This window comes from Montipora capricornis, chromosome 7 (genome assembly GCF_036669925.1).
Source record: "Montipora capricornis isolate CH-2021 chromosome 7, ASM3666992v2, whole genome shotgun sequence".
NCBI lineage: Eukaryota > Metazoa > Cnidaria > Anthozoa > Scleractinia > Acroporidae > Montipora > Montipora capricornis.
Window position 1 is genome coordinate 34,858,433 of NC_090889.1, and position 16,072 is coordinate 34,874,504.

Sequence of the window (16,072 nt, forward strand, 5' to 3'; positions counted from 1 at the left end):
TAATCTTTGCAGGAATAAATGAGTGAAAATCATCTTTTTGTGCGATGTTGTCTCGCTGTTTTAGAATATACTGAAACAACTATTCTTCTCAATGTCGGTGGCTAGTGGTGGATAGTTAGCCACCTCCTCTTAGGTGAATAGTTGTTAACTATCAACTTGCTAGGCAACACAACAAACAACCACCGGAAGCTCAAAACGAACGAAACAACCTCTTTCCCAGGGTCTCTTTGTCGTCAAGGAAGGAGGCAGAGAAGATAAACCCTGGGAACGAAAATCGATTAAAAGCGGAAATGACGCAAGCCACACCGAAGATAAACGACCTTGCACGTGAAGAAACGTTGGGAAGATCTGACCGCCGCTTAAAGCTTTAAAAAGGAAGGACTGAAGGAGAGGCAGACCCGCCAGGGGGAAAGATCGGAAGATTGAAAGTCGAACTTTGCAAGGACAACATAGCTATTTCAATAGAATTACAGGTAAATAGAATTCTTTACCATCAGATTAGCCCCTCTGGCAACTTTTGGTGGGGGATTTGAAAAAAAGTATTTTAAAGTTAAATGGTTGTTAAGATGTATTCTTATTATAATTTTTAGAATTGGTTTATTTAAATTTTATAGTTATACCTTATGAACATTAATTTTATTGGCTCATGAAGCTTCTCGGTGATCTGTCTATTATGGAGTGTTTGAATACTCTTTTACAGTTCTCACATTTTTTTAATTGACTTCTTTTCTTCTTTAACGTTTAATACATGTAGTTGTTGCTATTAAATTGTAGTAAATAAATAAATAAATAAATAAGTTACTGGTAATTGCAGCTAATTACCAGATGAAGAGGAAAGAGCAACAAAAACAATCAATGATCAGCAGTTGTGTGTTTGTTATACATCTTTTCTATTGCTTGATTAAAACAAATCACATTGCAGGAATTCAGTGAAGGTCTCAAAAATCCATTGCTCCAGCACAGTCAACCAGATGTTCAGAGAGGCAAGTTGCTTTAATGTCCTAATGGCCCCAGAACATTCAATGTGGGCGATTAACTGGTGGAACTGATCGACACTCTTGGTAATATTGCAATTTCTTAACAGGGTTTTTGTGACAAGAATAGAATCAAGCATACAAATATACAAACTAAACTAAAATAGAATTATTAATACACATTAGAGATGCCTAAGAATGACCATTGAAATAAATATGACTGCGTACACTTATAACCATGTTGATATGATTGATGCATATCTGGATTTTATGGATAATTTATTATTCTGACTTTATTCTTCTCTTCCTTGTGCAATGCTTGAATCAGCAATGTTGTAGATCACAACACCATTTTTTCTTCAACCTATTTGTGACAGGATTGAGGAGAGGTTGTAGGAAATATTGTAATGTAACAGCACCTTTCTTTTTTGTGTTTAACAGAAACTGTATAGAGACATGTCTGTATGCCATCCATGGCCAGGTGCAGCCAAGACTGTGTCATGATTGAGGTAATTGTAATTATTATGCTTTTGTTATTGCATTCATATTGTATTGCTTTTTTGCTTTGAAAGGTTGTTTAAATAAACTGCATTCAAATGCTGATAATAAACCAAGAAATCATATGTTTAAAGGAATTGAAAATATTGGAAAAAGGTCTCAGTCAGTTTAATAATGAACTAAAATTTAAAAGGATAAAAAAAAAGGAACCGGTAGTTAATTTTTGTGTGAATTATTTTTGTCTGGTCTGTTTAATTTTGTTGTTTAAGTGACTAATATTGCCATGTTCATGCATTTTATACCCTTGTAAATGAGAAAAATATGTTATAATTTAAATAGCCTTTCCTTCAATGTCCTCTTCCCTAGTTCATGGTCACTATAATTTAACCATCTCCTCTTTCCACATTATTCTGAAGGAAAATGATGGCAGCAAAAGTCTTCATGTGCATGCAAAGATCTCTTCTGCTAGGGCCGGAGAGGAGTTACAGCTAATAGAAAAAACTTATTCAAATTATATTTTCTTTACAAAAGGCACTTGTTTATGAGAGCATGTCTTTCAAAAGGGTAACAAAGCTCAATTGCTAAGTTTCATGCCTGATAAAAGGGGTCCGTTTGAACATTCAGTGTAATAGTGTGATCTTAAAAATGCCTCAAAAGTTTCGGAACGTTCAAGAAATGGCTCCCTTGCTTAATATTTTTTCCTGTCACAAAGTATAATAGCCTTCAATTGACTGAACTGTGAAAGGTGAATGTACTTTTGCACAACACTTTTTAATCATCAGACTTTGCCTTGTTAATAAGTTATGAGATTGATGAAAGATAGTGCTAAATCACTTATAATTTACATTTTAAAACTTTGCAGCTTGTAAAACCGTCATGCCGAAATGAGCTTTAAGCTGATACATATATGGCTTAAGGTCAAAGTCTGGGTATTTAAATAATAGCTATGTTTACATATTAATTTGGAACCCTTTAAGAAATTATATGATTGTTGGTGGGCATTTGTAAATTGAACATGTCTGCACTATTAGTGTAGGGCTCATACAATGGTAATAATTTGGAATGGTGGCTGATTTATTTTGTGTTTTATTTTGCACATTGTACATGACATGCTCCATCCAACAAAAAGAGGAAGAAAACTCTTTCAGATGCTTAATTGGAGCTATTGTTTTTCAATCAGATATTAGGCTTAGCACTTTCAGCACTTTGAGGTGGCAACCAGTTACTAATTAGAATGAAAAGAAAGAAACCTGAACTTGAAATTGAGGCTCTGATTGCAAAGAGAAAAGGAGTAATGATAATCATTCTGATTTAATCATGGTTTTTCCCCAATAATTGCCATCTGTTTTTGTGATATTTTTTAATTTCTCCTGAAAATAATTCAGCGTTTGGTAAAGGAGGTGCACATGAAATCTTAACTTCTGCAGCTCAAATGCTGTGCAATCTATTCTTCTCAATTAGAGCACATACCGGTATTTTATTTTATGTTGAGGTGGCTCAAAACATTTTCAGTCTTTTTAAAAGTTAATTCAAGTTGTTATTCTGCAATACTGTATCATTTAACAGAAATAATGTAACTGGTTACATATGAAGCATTTGCCACATATCATATTTATTAATAATCTCTGTATAGGTCAGTTGATTTAATGCTGATTGTCAATGATTGTAAGTGATTTGGAGAAGGGGGGCTCTCCAGTGGTCATAGTAACCAGCACCCAAGAATAATTTATTAATAATAATAATGATGATGATAATAGAGGGATTTTCAATTGAGTGTTGTTAAACCAAAACCAAAGTAATTATTTTAGCCAATCAGAAAGGACAGAGACAATCCAGTAAATCAATCAAAACTCGAAGTAATTACATGTAGCCGACACAAAGCACGGGAAAATGTGCACGCACAAGCCACAATTGGTTTTGGTTTCATTTCTGATTGGTTGAAAAAGTGGCACAAGAACTTTGAACCAGTCACTGAGTGAACTAATAAACCAAAGCAATTTGCTAAATAAATTACTTTCGACACTCAATTGAAAACCACTCTAATAATAATAATGATGATGATGATGATGATGATGATGATGATAATGATAATACTAATAATAATTGAAATACTAATAATTTATTTCTTTCATTCAACTGACAATATTTTATAATAAAATAAAAAATCTTAACCAAGCCTAATTAGAGAAATTCACAAAAAATTACAAAATTAATATAAAATATTTTTCTGTATACCTGTGGTGTATTACAGTGCAGTGCGCCTTGCGGTGGCCATGCAACAAACTTTCACACTTGACAATCTACCTGTAAATACGTCAACTCAACAACCTATTCAACAGTGTTCAAATTGCAACTATACGAACTTTGCAAGTAGGCGTGACTGTCAATGAAATTCACACACCTTGATTGGCGAATAATTTGAAAAAAATTTTGTTAGGTGGCTACGGTAAGGTGCGTCACACCGTAAAAAGTGTTCATTTCTATAATTCAAAAAGGAATTATTTGGACTACAAAACTTATTAAAAAATACCACTTAAAAATTTCTACTTAATATCTTCTTCAATTGTCTGAAAGTCAATAATAATAATAATAATAATAATAATAATAATAATAATAATAATAATAATAATAATAATAATAATAATTATTATTGTTATAATTGTTATTGTTATTGTTATTATTATTATTATTATTATTATTAAATGAAAATATGCAATAAATAGTGAGATATTAACGAATTAAGGATGAAGGCGTGAACCAAAGAAAAAGTAAACTATTTCAGCAAAGAAGGAGATAAATTAATATGAAATTTTCATATGATTTCTCACTGTACAACTGACGATGGAAAGGGACCGGAATACGCTATTACTTGAATAAACGTTGTGGTACCTAATCTTGCAAACAGGTGTAAAAGTACCGGGTGATAGGAGTTTATTTTGTGGTTGAAACTGTTTTGAGCCTCATTAGTTACATAAAAGAGCTGAAAACCATGCCAAAATGAGGAATAAATTGAAAACTATAAAAGTATTTATTTCTTGTTTGTTCTGTGGAAATTTGTTTTAAAGTATTAAAGTGGCACGAGTGAATGTGCACTAGCGTTTACATTCGACAAAACACTTATTGGTTATTAGAGTCTTTGACTGTTGGCACGCCTATACACAGCTACCTTTACGACCCCCTTAAACCCTGACAAAGTGTCAAGTGCAGTGAAAGAAAATTGTCAAAGGAGCCACACGAGAACAAAGAATATGACACAAAGATCCTTTGGTTATGATTCTCTAGTCTTTGACTTTTGGCAACCCCTAATTCACAGTGTTGTGCAGATCAAGACATGGGCCTGTCATCACTGCCATTAAGCTCCATAACATCAAGCCCATCTGGAAGCTGGGTATTGTCAAGGATACACTGGTTATCCAGTACCACTGTCGCAGCACTATTGTGTCGCAAGCAGTTACATTATTGGGGAGAACTGAATCAATACCAAAGGATCTTTGTGCCATATTCCTTCTTCTCGTGCGGCTCCTTTGACAATTTTCTTCCACTGCACTTGACACTTTGTCAGGGTTTAAGGGGGTCGTAAAGGTAGCTGTATAGGGCGTACCTCTTTCGCCAAGCCCATCCTTGCTGCTGTTTCCTTTTCATGTGAATCTTCAGTGCGCTCCCGTTGAAGATGGCTGAGTCATAGACTGAACTATGCCACTTGGCCACAAGGTTTGTAAATCTCATTTTTGCATCGCAGACAAACCTAAAAGTATTCCTCTTTTGCCGGTGCGCCGATTGGGATGAGTGTGCTATCGATCGCCCCCATATCCTTCGGGAAAGCTCCAATAGATTTAAATTTCGTCATGATCACAGTAGTTAAGACGGCCGACCCAATAAACCACTGCTCATAAAACTAGAAATAATTAACAGTTATATGTGCATCAAAATATGAATCACCATTTTTGGAACAAACCCTTTATATTTGAACCTCAGAATTTCTTAAGTCAACTCACAGTACAGACGACCACGCGATGCGGACCGCAGAGAGAACAGTATTTTGAAGGAATAGGAATATGCCTACCCGAGTGGAAAAACACTTGAATTTAGGGCTATTCGCTAAATTACAAACAAGAAATAGATAGTGTAAATAAAAAATGAAATAACGCTTTCCCTATTTGATGCAAATGATCGTGTCCACTACTAGAGTTTACTTCACAGTTAGAACTTTTGGAAACCTATGGTAAAACTTTATCAAGAATCACATTTATTTCTCTTGATGTGGAAAAGATAATCCGCTCTCTAGCAATACTCTTTAAACTCTGAGGAACGGAGAGAACACAGCCACCGGTGGCTCAGATGGTTGAGCATCGGGCTGTCATGCGAGTGCTGGAACATGTAGATGTAGATGGAAGTGAAGATGCACGCGTATGGGTGGTATCTGCTACGACTTTCAAGAAACTTTCGACTTGCAAAGCAATTCTGCCAGGGCCTAATAGATTTTAAATATAGCTGAAACCTCGACTACACTCGAAAAACTATCCACAAAGGGAGTTGAAACTGACAGTGGCCAGAACATAAGAGAAAGAAGAATTACCCACCTTAATCATTCGAGCAGCGGAGACAGTTGCCCGGCCGGTGTGGCGGTACCCGGTCAACTCGACAACTCAGTTGTCCTTTCTTGGAAATAAGCTTTTTAGTTCTTTCAGGTAAGAATCTGTAACGTTCAGTTTACCTCGCATCTTCTCATTCCAGGCAATACTGTTCTTTATCCGTATTTTCTTTTCTCATGACTTGGTGTTAGAAGTGCTCCAACGCCAGCCCATTTGTTTTTGTTAAGACATTTCGACATTATTTTGGACTTCTTCCTGGAGCACGCGATCACATGTAACATAATTTATCGCGGGAAAACGCGGGCGTTTTGAGAAACATCGTAAAGTTCTCTTGTCTTTTAAACGCGATGAGTTCTCGATTGAAAAAGCGTCAACACAGCACAACCGAGACACAAGAAATGAGGACGCGTACCGGCGGAAATTTTTTAGCCTGTTGCAATGTACAAAAAGAAAATCCACAGAATTTCTGCAAAATCGGAAGGCCTGCATGTACTAAGAGAATAAAAAATCATACTATACCTATAGAATCTGGACATATTCCCGCTGCGAATAGTTCTTCGAGGACGAAGCAAGGACCGGCACCTCTACATTTGCTTATGTTTGCGAAATCCGCCTCCAACACACCCCTCGGAAACAACCAATCAAATAGCTAAGTACGTAAGGGGAATCGTGAACTTTGGACCTTGCTAGCCTGCGAACAGGCCCTCCAAGGGACTGGGGTTGAGGGTAGAATGAGCCCGCATGGCTTTGTATTTTGAATATCGCGTCCAAATTTTGGGCGCAAAATACTGATTGGCTGAAATTAAATTACCTGGTGACGTCACCATTGACAAGCTCCGACAACAAGAAAGCCTCTTCGCTTCGCAGAGATGAGGTGGTCAGAAATGCGTCTGAGAAAATTGTAGAATGTTGCAATTTACCATAACTTTACATAATTAAAGGTCGGTCAACGCTATGAAATGGCCTCTCTACTGGAAGGAAGGAAGTTCTATCTCTGTTATCCACAGAATTCGAGAAAAGTCTTATTTCCCAACTGTTTTTCGTAGCGGCCAAAATACGAGGGCGACTTCAGGTCACCGTGGCTGCCGCTGGTGCTGAGTTAAGGATAGAGGAAGTCTACACGATTTTAACAAGTATTAGGCTAAGCCGAAAAGGCGGCTCCACAAATGATTGCTCGATCTCCTCGTAACTCCGCAATACTCCGATACACTTGAAAACAAAATCTTCCAATTTTCAATTTATTGAATTAGTAAAATACATATCTATAACCACAATTGAAATAAAATGGTGTAGGTATTAGAATATCTGTCTAGTATTAAAGTGTGATGTAGCAGTTGTAATGTCTGTATTTCATTAAAATAAATTTAAAAAGATAATTCCGCTTCGCTTTACCGAAATTTGGCAGCAGTTGTGGTCGACGAGTCTCACACAGTGGAGATGCGGTCAGGGAAAACGAATGTCTCTATTACGATTCCCGTCGTTTGAAGTTTGTGTGCTAAATTTTTCCCTGACGAACGAAACACTTTTTCCGCGGAAGGGACTTCGACGAATTACCGTACTGAATATTCAGCTACGCTTTACAGCATCAGCAATAGTTGTTAGGCTTTTCTGGCGAAGGCTTCCTTCCTTTACAGTTTTTTTTAGTTTCTGCCTCGGGCAAATTGAAATACACAACGCGTGGGTTTCTGTTTTCTGTGTTTTTTTTCAATGTTTACTTCTGGTGCGCGCTGATTGGCTAATTTTTGACAGCTCTCTCAGCGTGACATCAGGAGGCGGCATTCAAAATTCAGAGGGATGCGTGCAGTCTCTCCTTCTCTCCCACCGCAGAGAGAGAGCCTGCTCGCAGGCTAGACCTTGGCGTACCTCGCGTACCTCAGGACCTACATTGGCAAGAAAAAAGTCTGCGCATGCGTTGCGCAATGCGGCACGTGACGCGTTTCCGGGAATATTATTGGCTCTCGTGAGAAAAGCACTCCCGAGAAGAATGGCTGCCGTTTGAGAATTGGTAGCTTGTTGGTTTCCATACTTTTCATAGCAATCAAGGCTAGTCTTAACGCCAGTTTCAAGTGGAATGTATTCTTAGAGAACGTCAATGTTGTGTTAAACGTCTGCAAGTCCAATCCAACAAGTATCCTTGGAAAACTTGCTTCTGGAAAATGTTATTACGTGGGAAAAGAGCTGCGAGGGTTTCCCAAGGTTTTCGTTGATGTGTAAATTGGCTTGAACCAGGTGGCAGGGAAATGCCAATATTGTGCAACGTGAAGGTTATTTCGTCTACGTTACTCCTTACGATCGGCGCCTCTAAATGATTTGGGAACGTAACCCTATTATTTTAAAGAGCTGCTTTTAAGGTCATTATGCATTATATTCTCTTTTCTGGTCAATGTCAAAATTATTAGATCACTTTTTAACAATCAGAATTTACCGATCCTTGTCAATTAGTTTAGTTATTTTGTGTGTTGGAATAGGTACCAAGTTATGGATTTGTAATTCCGCTTTGAAATTTATGTTTAATTAAGGCACCTTTTTACCCCTGTCAAAATCATTGTCTTAATAGAAGTAATGTTTGGAAGAACGGAAGTGTAGATGTATATTTAACAATTAGATTATGAGCTTGAGATTTCTATGAGAGAGAGTGAATAATCTAATTGTTTTAGTGGAATTCTTACTAAAATTTACTTCAAATAACGGTTTCCAATTATTTCTTGACGTATTATTAAACTTTGCACCTAAAAAAGATCACTCGGATTGAATTGCCATTTAAAATCTAAGTTGTGTGTGCGCACACATCAACTTTTTCAATAATTTCAACTTTTTTGAAACTCAAGAAACCATAAATGTCCTTCGTTTAGACTTCTGAGAAATTTAATTACCCATTTGCATCCAAATTTTCTCCAAAACTTTGGAAAAATGGAAGAAACGTCGTTATTTCCAAAGACCTCCAGCCACTGCACACTAATAGCTGATAGTGTTCAATGGCTCAGCCAATCAGATTACAGCATTTGCATTAGTATTCTAGTAGAATTCTACTAAATGTATTTAGTATCACCCAACTAGTGGACTAATGAAAATCCTGCATTTTGATTGGTTACGCTACTAGAGGACTATTATTAATAGTCCTTCAGTTGTGAAAAGCGTGACTCTTTCTTTCATTTTATTCCCAAATAAACATTTCTTTAACTTGCATTTGCCAACTTTATTATTGTCTTTTCTGTCCGACTAGTTGGGTAATACTAAAACTATTAGACCCTTCGCCCTCAAGGGCCATGGGTCAATCGCCCATTATGGCTTCACCTCATGAGCTATTGACCCGTAGCCCTTGCTGCAGGTCTAATTGTTAAATATCTATAGATTCAAATTCAAGACGATTTAACAAATTTAACAAATCATTTTTTATCAGACTATTGTTTTGTGGAAACATTAATGATGTAATTTTGGTTTTAGGGGACTGTCATGTGTTGTCGGATCAAGATATCTGTTTTGAGTCAAGTGATGGTTGACAGTGGATAGTTGGTCCTTTTTTTCTCTGTATTGGTTACACCCGACAAATTTGTTCTTGCCTTAGAAGACAAAATTTATTAATATCTTATTTGATTTGAAGCTGCAGCTAGAAACAGTGACAATCCCATGCATAAGGTCTCATTGGGTTTAATATCAGTAAGATATTTTAGTAAAATTATGTTTAAAGTTTTTATCATAACTTCTCATCTTGGTCCTGCTGGACTTCAAATATGCACTACCATTTTGAACAAGGAACTTGTCAATCAACCTTTTATGATATTTTCAATATGATCTTTGGATAGCAATTGATTTGCAACAATTTTCTTATCTGTCACATAGTTCTAAGTTTTTATTTCCTGTAGTGTATCTTTATTGTAGTTAGCACATGCCCTCACAAGCATGTATTAGGGCCGGGTTGCATTAGAGACCAATTTTTAATTTGGCTGTTTTCAAAAGGGCTGGAAAATTCAAACTGCAAGACCTGAAATCATTGATAAATAAAATTTACGGATTCATTTCAATTAAGTTAAAATGCAGACGTCAATCGCACAGGCAAAATTTTAGTGCCAAATAATTGTCTTCAGTCTGTCACCTTTCGTGGCGGGCTTAAGATCAAAGTCTGGACATTTAAAATAATAGCTATGTTTCCATAATTTAGAACCCTTTAAAAAATTATTGTTGATGGTCATTTTTAAATTGAACATTTCTGCACTACTAGTGCAGGGCTCATAAAACCGTGATAATTTGGATTGGTGGCTGATTTATTTTGTGTTTTGTTTTGCACATTGTACATGACATGCTCCATCCAACAAAAGGAGGAAGAAAACTCTTTCAAATGCTCAGTTGGAGGTATTGGTAAATTTATTCCATAGAAGTGGTCATGTTTTTCAATCAGATAGTATGCTTAGCACTTTCAGCACTTTGAGGCAGCAACCAGTTACTATAGAATGAAAAGAATGAAACTGGAACTTGAAATTGAGGCTCTGATTGCGAAGAGAAAAGGGGGTACCTAATGATAATTTTTGTGATTTAATCCTGTTTTTTTTAGGTGCGGTGGCCTCATGGTTCGTGTGCTCGACTCCCGAGCGAGTGGTCTGGGTTCAGGCTCAGGCCGGGGACATTGTGTTGTGTTCTTGGGCAAGACACTTTACTCTCATGGTGCCTTTCTCCACCCAGGTGTATAAATGGGTACTGGCAAATTTAATGCTGGTGTTAGCCCTGCGATGGACTAGCATCCCATCCAGGGGGGAGTAGAAATACTCCTAGTCGCTTCAGAAACCGGGATAAGCTCCGGCCTAATGTTCCACTTGGCTCGTAAGCAGACATTTTCCCCTGATAATTGCCAGCTGTTTTTGTGATATTTTTTGTTTTCTCCAGAGAATAATTCAGCATTTGGTAAAGGAATTGCACATAGCATTTTAACTTGTGCAGAATATTCTTCTCTATTAGTGCACATATTTATGTTGAGGTGGCTCAGAAAATTTTCAGTGTTTTCAAAAGTTAATTCAAGTTCTGACACTGCAATATGTGAGAATGATATACACAGTAAATGAAATGGCGACAATGGAACCCACTGAGAACTCGGAAAAATCCGAGCTCTAGATGGGATTCGAACCCATCACCCTCCGTGATCTAGTCGGATGCTCTAACCACTGAGCTACTGGAGACCTGGCTCGACCTTGCTCACCACAGAGTCTCCAGTAGCTCAGTGGTTAGAGCATCCGACTAGATCACGGAGAGTCGTGGGTCAAATCCCATCTGGGGCTCGGATTTTTCTGAGTTCCCAGTGGGTTCCATTGTCACCATTTCATTGACTCTGTTTTATCATTTAACAGAAATAATGTAACTGGTAACATATGAAGCATTCTCTGTATAGTTCAGTTGATTTAATGCTGATTGTCAATGATTGTAAATGATTTAGGGAAGGGGGTCTCTCCAGTGGTCATAGTAACAAGCTACCCAAGAATAAATTAACAATAATAATAGTAATAATAGTAATAATAATAATTAAAATACTAATAATTTATTTCTTTCATTCAACTTACAATATTTTACCATAAAATAAAAAATCTTAACCAAGCCTAATTTTAGACATTAAAAATTCACAAAATTTATATATATTACTTTTTATACCAGTGGTGTATTAAAAAGTGTCAGGAGCCCATCCTGGAGCGTGCAACTTCCATACAGCGTCTGTGTAACGGCGTTTTCTCAAGTAGGTTGATTTTTAGACCAGCCTTCCCGCGAATTAGGTCAAACAACCAAGGCAGTTCAGGTTCGGTGACCCTATGACGTCAGCTTAATTTCTTGTAATTGGTCATCGGGCTCCTGTGGGAGTCTCATTCGCGGGAAATTCAATCTAAAAATAACCTTACTTGTGAAAACGCCGTTGCACAGGTATAGTTAAGATGCACGCTCCGGGTGATGGGCTCCTGAAAGTGTTCATTTCTGTAATTGAAAAAGCAATTATTTGGACTAAAAAACGTATTAAAAAACACTACTCAAAAATTTCTATTTAATATCATCTTCAGTTGTCTTGATGTCAATAACAATAATAATAATAATAATAATAACAATAATAATTATTATTGGTGAAAGATATATATGAAATACATCATATATTATTGGACTGCAGGTATGAAATCAAATGAAACCATGTTGCCTCGCAGTGATGAGCGCAAATTTCTATTGCATCGAGAAGCCTGAAAATTTTTCAGGACTTCAATGCAATAGAAATTTGCGCTCATCACTGCGAGGCAACATGCTTTCATTTGATAATTATTATTATTATTATTATTATTATTATTATTATTAGCACTACTGGAGGAATGGGTGAGGAGTGTCAAAGGTTCCACAGAAGGCTTGCCGAGCTACTGGCTTCCAAAAAAGGAGAGGATTACTCCGCCACAATTTCTTGGATACGATGCAAAGTTTCCTTCGCTGTCCTTAGAACAGCCCTCCTATGCTTGAGAGGCTCAAGAACTTTGAGACTGACACTGATTTTGAACTAGACAATCAGAGATATGCTCAACTTTCTTTTTTCTGATGTTGCTTTTTCTTTTGATTGTGTGATGAATGGACTTTTCTAATTCTTACCGATATTCATGAATTTGTTTTATTCTTTCTTTCTGATTATTTATTCTGTCTCATGCTCTTTTATGGATGAATTTTCTGATGACAAATTTAAGATGCTATGACTTTTTATAATTTGTATTTTTATCTTGTTATTACGAATCTTCAGCTAACAGAAATCGAATGATGTTTTGAAATGTTTTACCTTTTCTCTTTTAGAAGTTAACTTTGTAAATAGGATTTTGATATTTAGCACCGTTGTCTGTATATAGGTTTTTATGAGTATTAAAATAGTTATTATTTTTATTATTATTATTATTAAAAAATATATATTATTATTATTATTACTATTATTATCATCATCACTACCATCACCATTACTACAAAAAATATAAATACTAAAAATGCTATAGTTCATGTAATAATTGGAACTATTTGTCTTTGAATACAGTTGTAAATCTCTCTATGTATAGGCAATTAACAACTGGCTACTTAAAATTGAGTGATACACTTGCATATTTGCAATTGAATCAACAAGAAAAGGAAAGTTTATGAAGTATGGGCTATCCCAAATCTTATTTCTATGACAAAAGATAAAATATGCCGCTTGATCTTATGGCTAGATTTATCGCTTTTTTTAATTATATGGTGTTGATGCTTTTTGTCAATGTCAATAATAATAATAATAATAATAATAATAATAATAATAATGATAATAATAATAATAATAATAATGGTGTTTTACGTGCGACCCGAATACTGCTGTTACATGAAGAAACGTTGTGGTGCCTAACCTTGCAAACAGGTGATAAGAATTTATTTTGTGGTTGAAACTGCTTTGAGCCTCCTTAGTTATGTAAAAGAACTGAAAACCATGCTTAAATGGAAAATAAATTATATAATATAAAACTATTTATTGGTTGTTTGTTCTGTGCAAATTTGTTTTAAAGTATTAAATTGAGTGAACGTGCATTAGCATTTACATTCGAGAAAACACTTATTGGTTAAGTTTTGGACTTCTGGGAACACCTAACTCACATTGTTGTGCAGATCAAGACAGTCACATGGGCCTGTCATCACTGCCATTAAGCTGCATAACATGGAGCCATTCTGGAAGCTGGATATTGTCTAGGATACACATGTTCTGCAGTACTAGTGTCGCAACAATTATGTCGCAAACAGCGACATGGGGAGAACTGCATCGTCCCCCAGAGATATCAAGACCGAAGGCAAAGGATCTTTCTATCACGTTCCTTGTTTCGTGTGGCTCCTTTGATAATTTTCTTCCACTGCACTCGACACTTCGTCAGGGTTTAAGGAGGTCGTGAGGTAGCTCTGTAGGGCATACCTCTGTCCCCAAGCAACCATCCTTGCTGCTGTTTCTTTTTCATGTGATGCGCTAACTTTGAAGATGGCTGAATCATGGACTGAGCCATGTCACTTGGCCACAAGGTTTGTGAATCGCATTTCTGCATCCCAGACTGCCATCACGTTGATCGATGGCATGAAATCCGTTATGACAAACGTAAAGGTATTCCTCTTTTGCCGGTGCGTCGATTGGGATGAGCGTGCCATCGATCGCGCGAAAGCTCCAATGGCTTTAATCATGGTTTTCTGTGAAAGATCACAGTAGTTAAGACGGCCGACCCAATAAACTGCGGCTCTTAAAATTTGAAGTGATTAACAGCTAGATGTGTGTATCAGAATATGAATCGATATTTATGGAACGAACTCTCATATTTGAATCGCAGAATTTACCACCGATTGCATAACCGCACGACGAACCACGCGATGCGGACCGCAGAGAGAACAGTATTTTGACTTAGCGTTGCTGGAAGAGACGACGTCAATTTGTGTTATTGTTTGTCGGAAAATCAACGGTTGTGTGTTCTTTTTACCCTTGTTTTTTGAGAATATGCCTACCCGAGTACAAAAAACACTTGAATTTAGGGCTATTCGCTAAATTAGAAAGCAAAGAATGTAGTATAAAGGAAAATGAAATGATCGTGTCCAATACTAGTGGAATTTACTTCACAGGTTGTACTTTTGAAAAACTATGCTAAAAATTAATACCAATAATTACATTCATTTATTATTCTCTTGATGTGGGAAAGATAATCCACTCGTCAGTATTACTCTTTAAACACTGAGTAACGGTGTGAACACAGCGACTCGCGTTGGAGAATTGTTCTCATATGGATGGTGTCGATCTGCGACGACGTTCAAGAAACTTCCACTTGCAAAGCAATTCTGCCAGAGCTTAATAGATTTTAAAAACAGCTGAAACCTCGACTAGCCACAAAGGGACTTGAAAGTGACTGTGGCCAGAACGAAGGAAAAAGGAAATTGCCCACCTGAATCACCGGAGCTAGCGGATTATTTCGCCAGGTGTTGGACCTTTGTTTTGATTCTATCGTGGAAATAAGCTTCAAGGTGTTTGAGTTGACATTCTGTAACGTTCTATTACCTAGCATCCGCTCATTCCAGTCAATACTGTTCTCTATCTGTATTTTCTTTTCCCACGACTTGGTGTCAGAAGTGCCCCAACGTCCGCCATTTTTTATTCAAACTTTCAGACTTTTTTGGACTTCTCCCTGGAGTACGCGATGACATGTAGCATAATTTATCTGGGGAAAACGATGTTTTTTTCGGGCCCCAAAACCTCCGACGTTTTGAGAAACACCGAAAAGTTTCCTTGTCTTTTAAAACGCGAGGGACTCTCGATTGAACAAACATAACACAGCACGAATAGGACCGTGATGCAGTTTGAGAAACAAGAACGCGAACCGCCGGAAGATTTTTAGCCCGACGCAATGTTAAAAAAATGAGATCCACAGAAGTTCTGTAAAATCTGAAGGCCTGCTAGACTTTCGCAAAGTCATTCGTCTCATGTAGACAACGCGCGGGACGAAGGTCGACCTCTCGCGACTTCGTCGCTCGCTCATCCGCCTCGCGTCCGACAAATCACGCTTCGCTCGCCAAAACATTTTCTCCTGGGATTCTCGTGAGGTCAACTTGTGGCAAGTCTGAAGGCTTGCATGAACCAAGAGTATAAAACTCCTACTATACCTACCTATAGCTATACAGTGTGGTCATATTCTCCCAACAAATTATTCTTCGAATACTGTTAAGTTTACGAATCGGTTGAACGTCTTGATTGTTTCAATTTTCAGCTGAGGGCCTCCACAGCTGCCGCGCTCCACACATGAAAGATCCGTGGATTTTTTTGCTTTCGAAAGCAAAAAATTGCAAAAAGGTAGTTAAAGCACCCTGATTACGTCAACTTGCCCTCAACCATTCATTTTTTTGCGACACTTTACACTCTGATTGATCTAAGTCAACAGAATTTTTCCAAAATGTAAGTCTGAAGGCCTGCATGAACCAAGAGTATAAAAGTCCTACTATACCTACCTATAGCTATACAATGTGGTCATA

The 16,072-nt window shown here is 37.0% G+C and overlaps 1 long non-coding RNA gene across 1 annotated transcript in view; it reads left to right on the forward strand.

Annotated features, from left to right (window-relative positions):
* The first annotated feature begins 327 nt into the window (after nucleotides 1–327).
* The window catches only part of LOC138057039 (uncharacterized), a 61,484-nt gene continuing 45,739 nt past the window's right edge, over nucleotides 328–16,072 (forward strand). Inside the window, exon 1 of the long non-coding RNA XR_011133586.1 lies at nucleotides 328–473. This is a non-coding gene — a long non-coding RNA (uncharacterized lncRNA). The remainder of the gene's footprint in view (nucleotides 474–16,072) is intronic.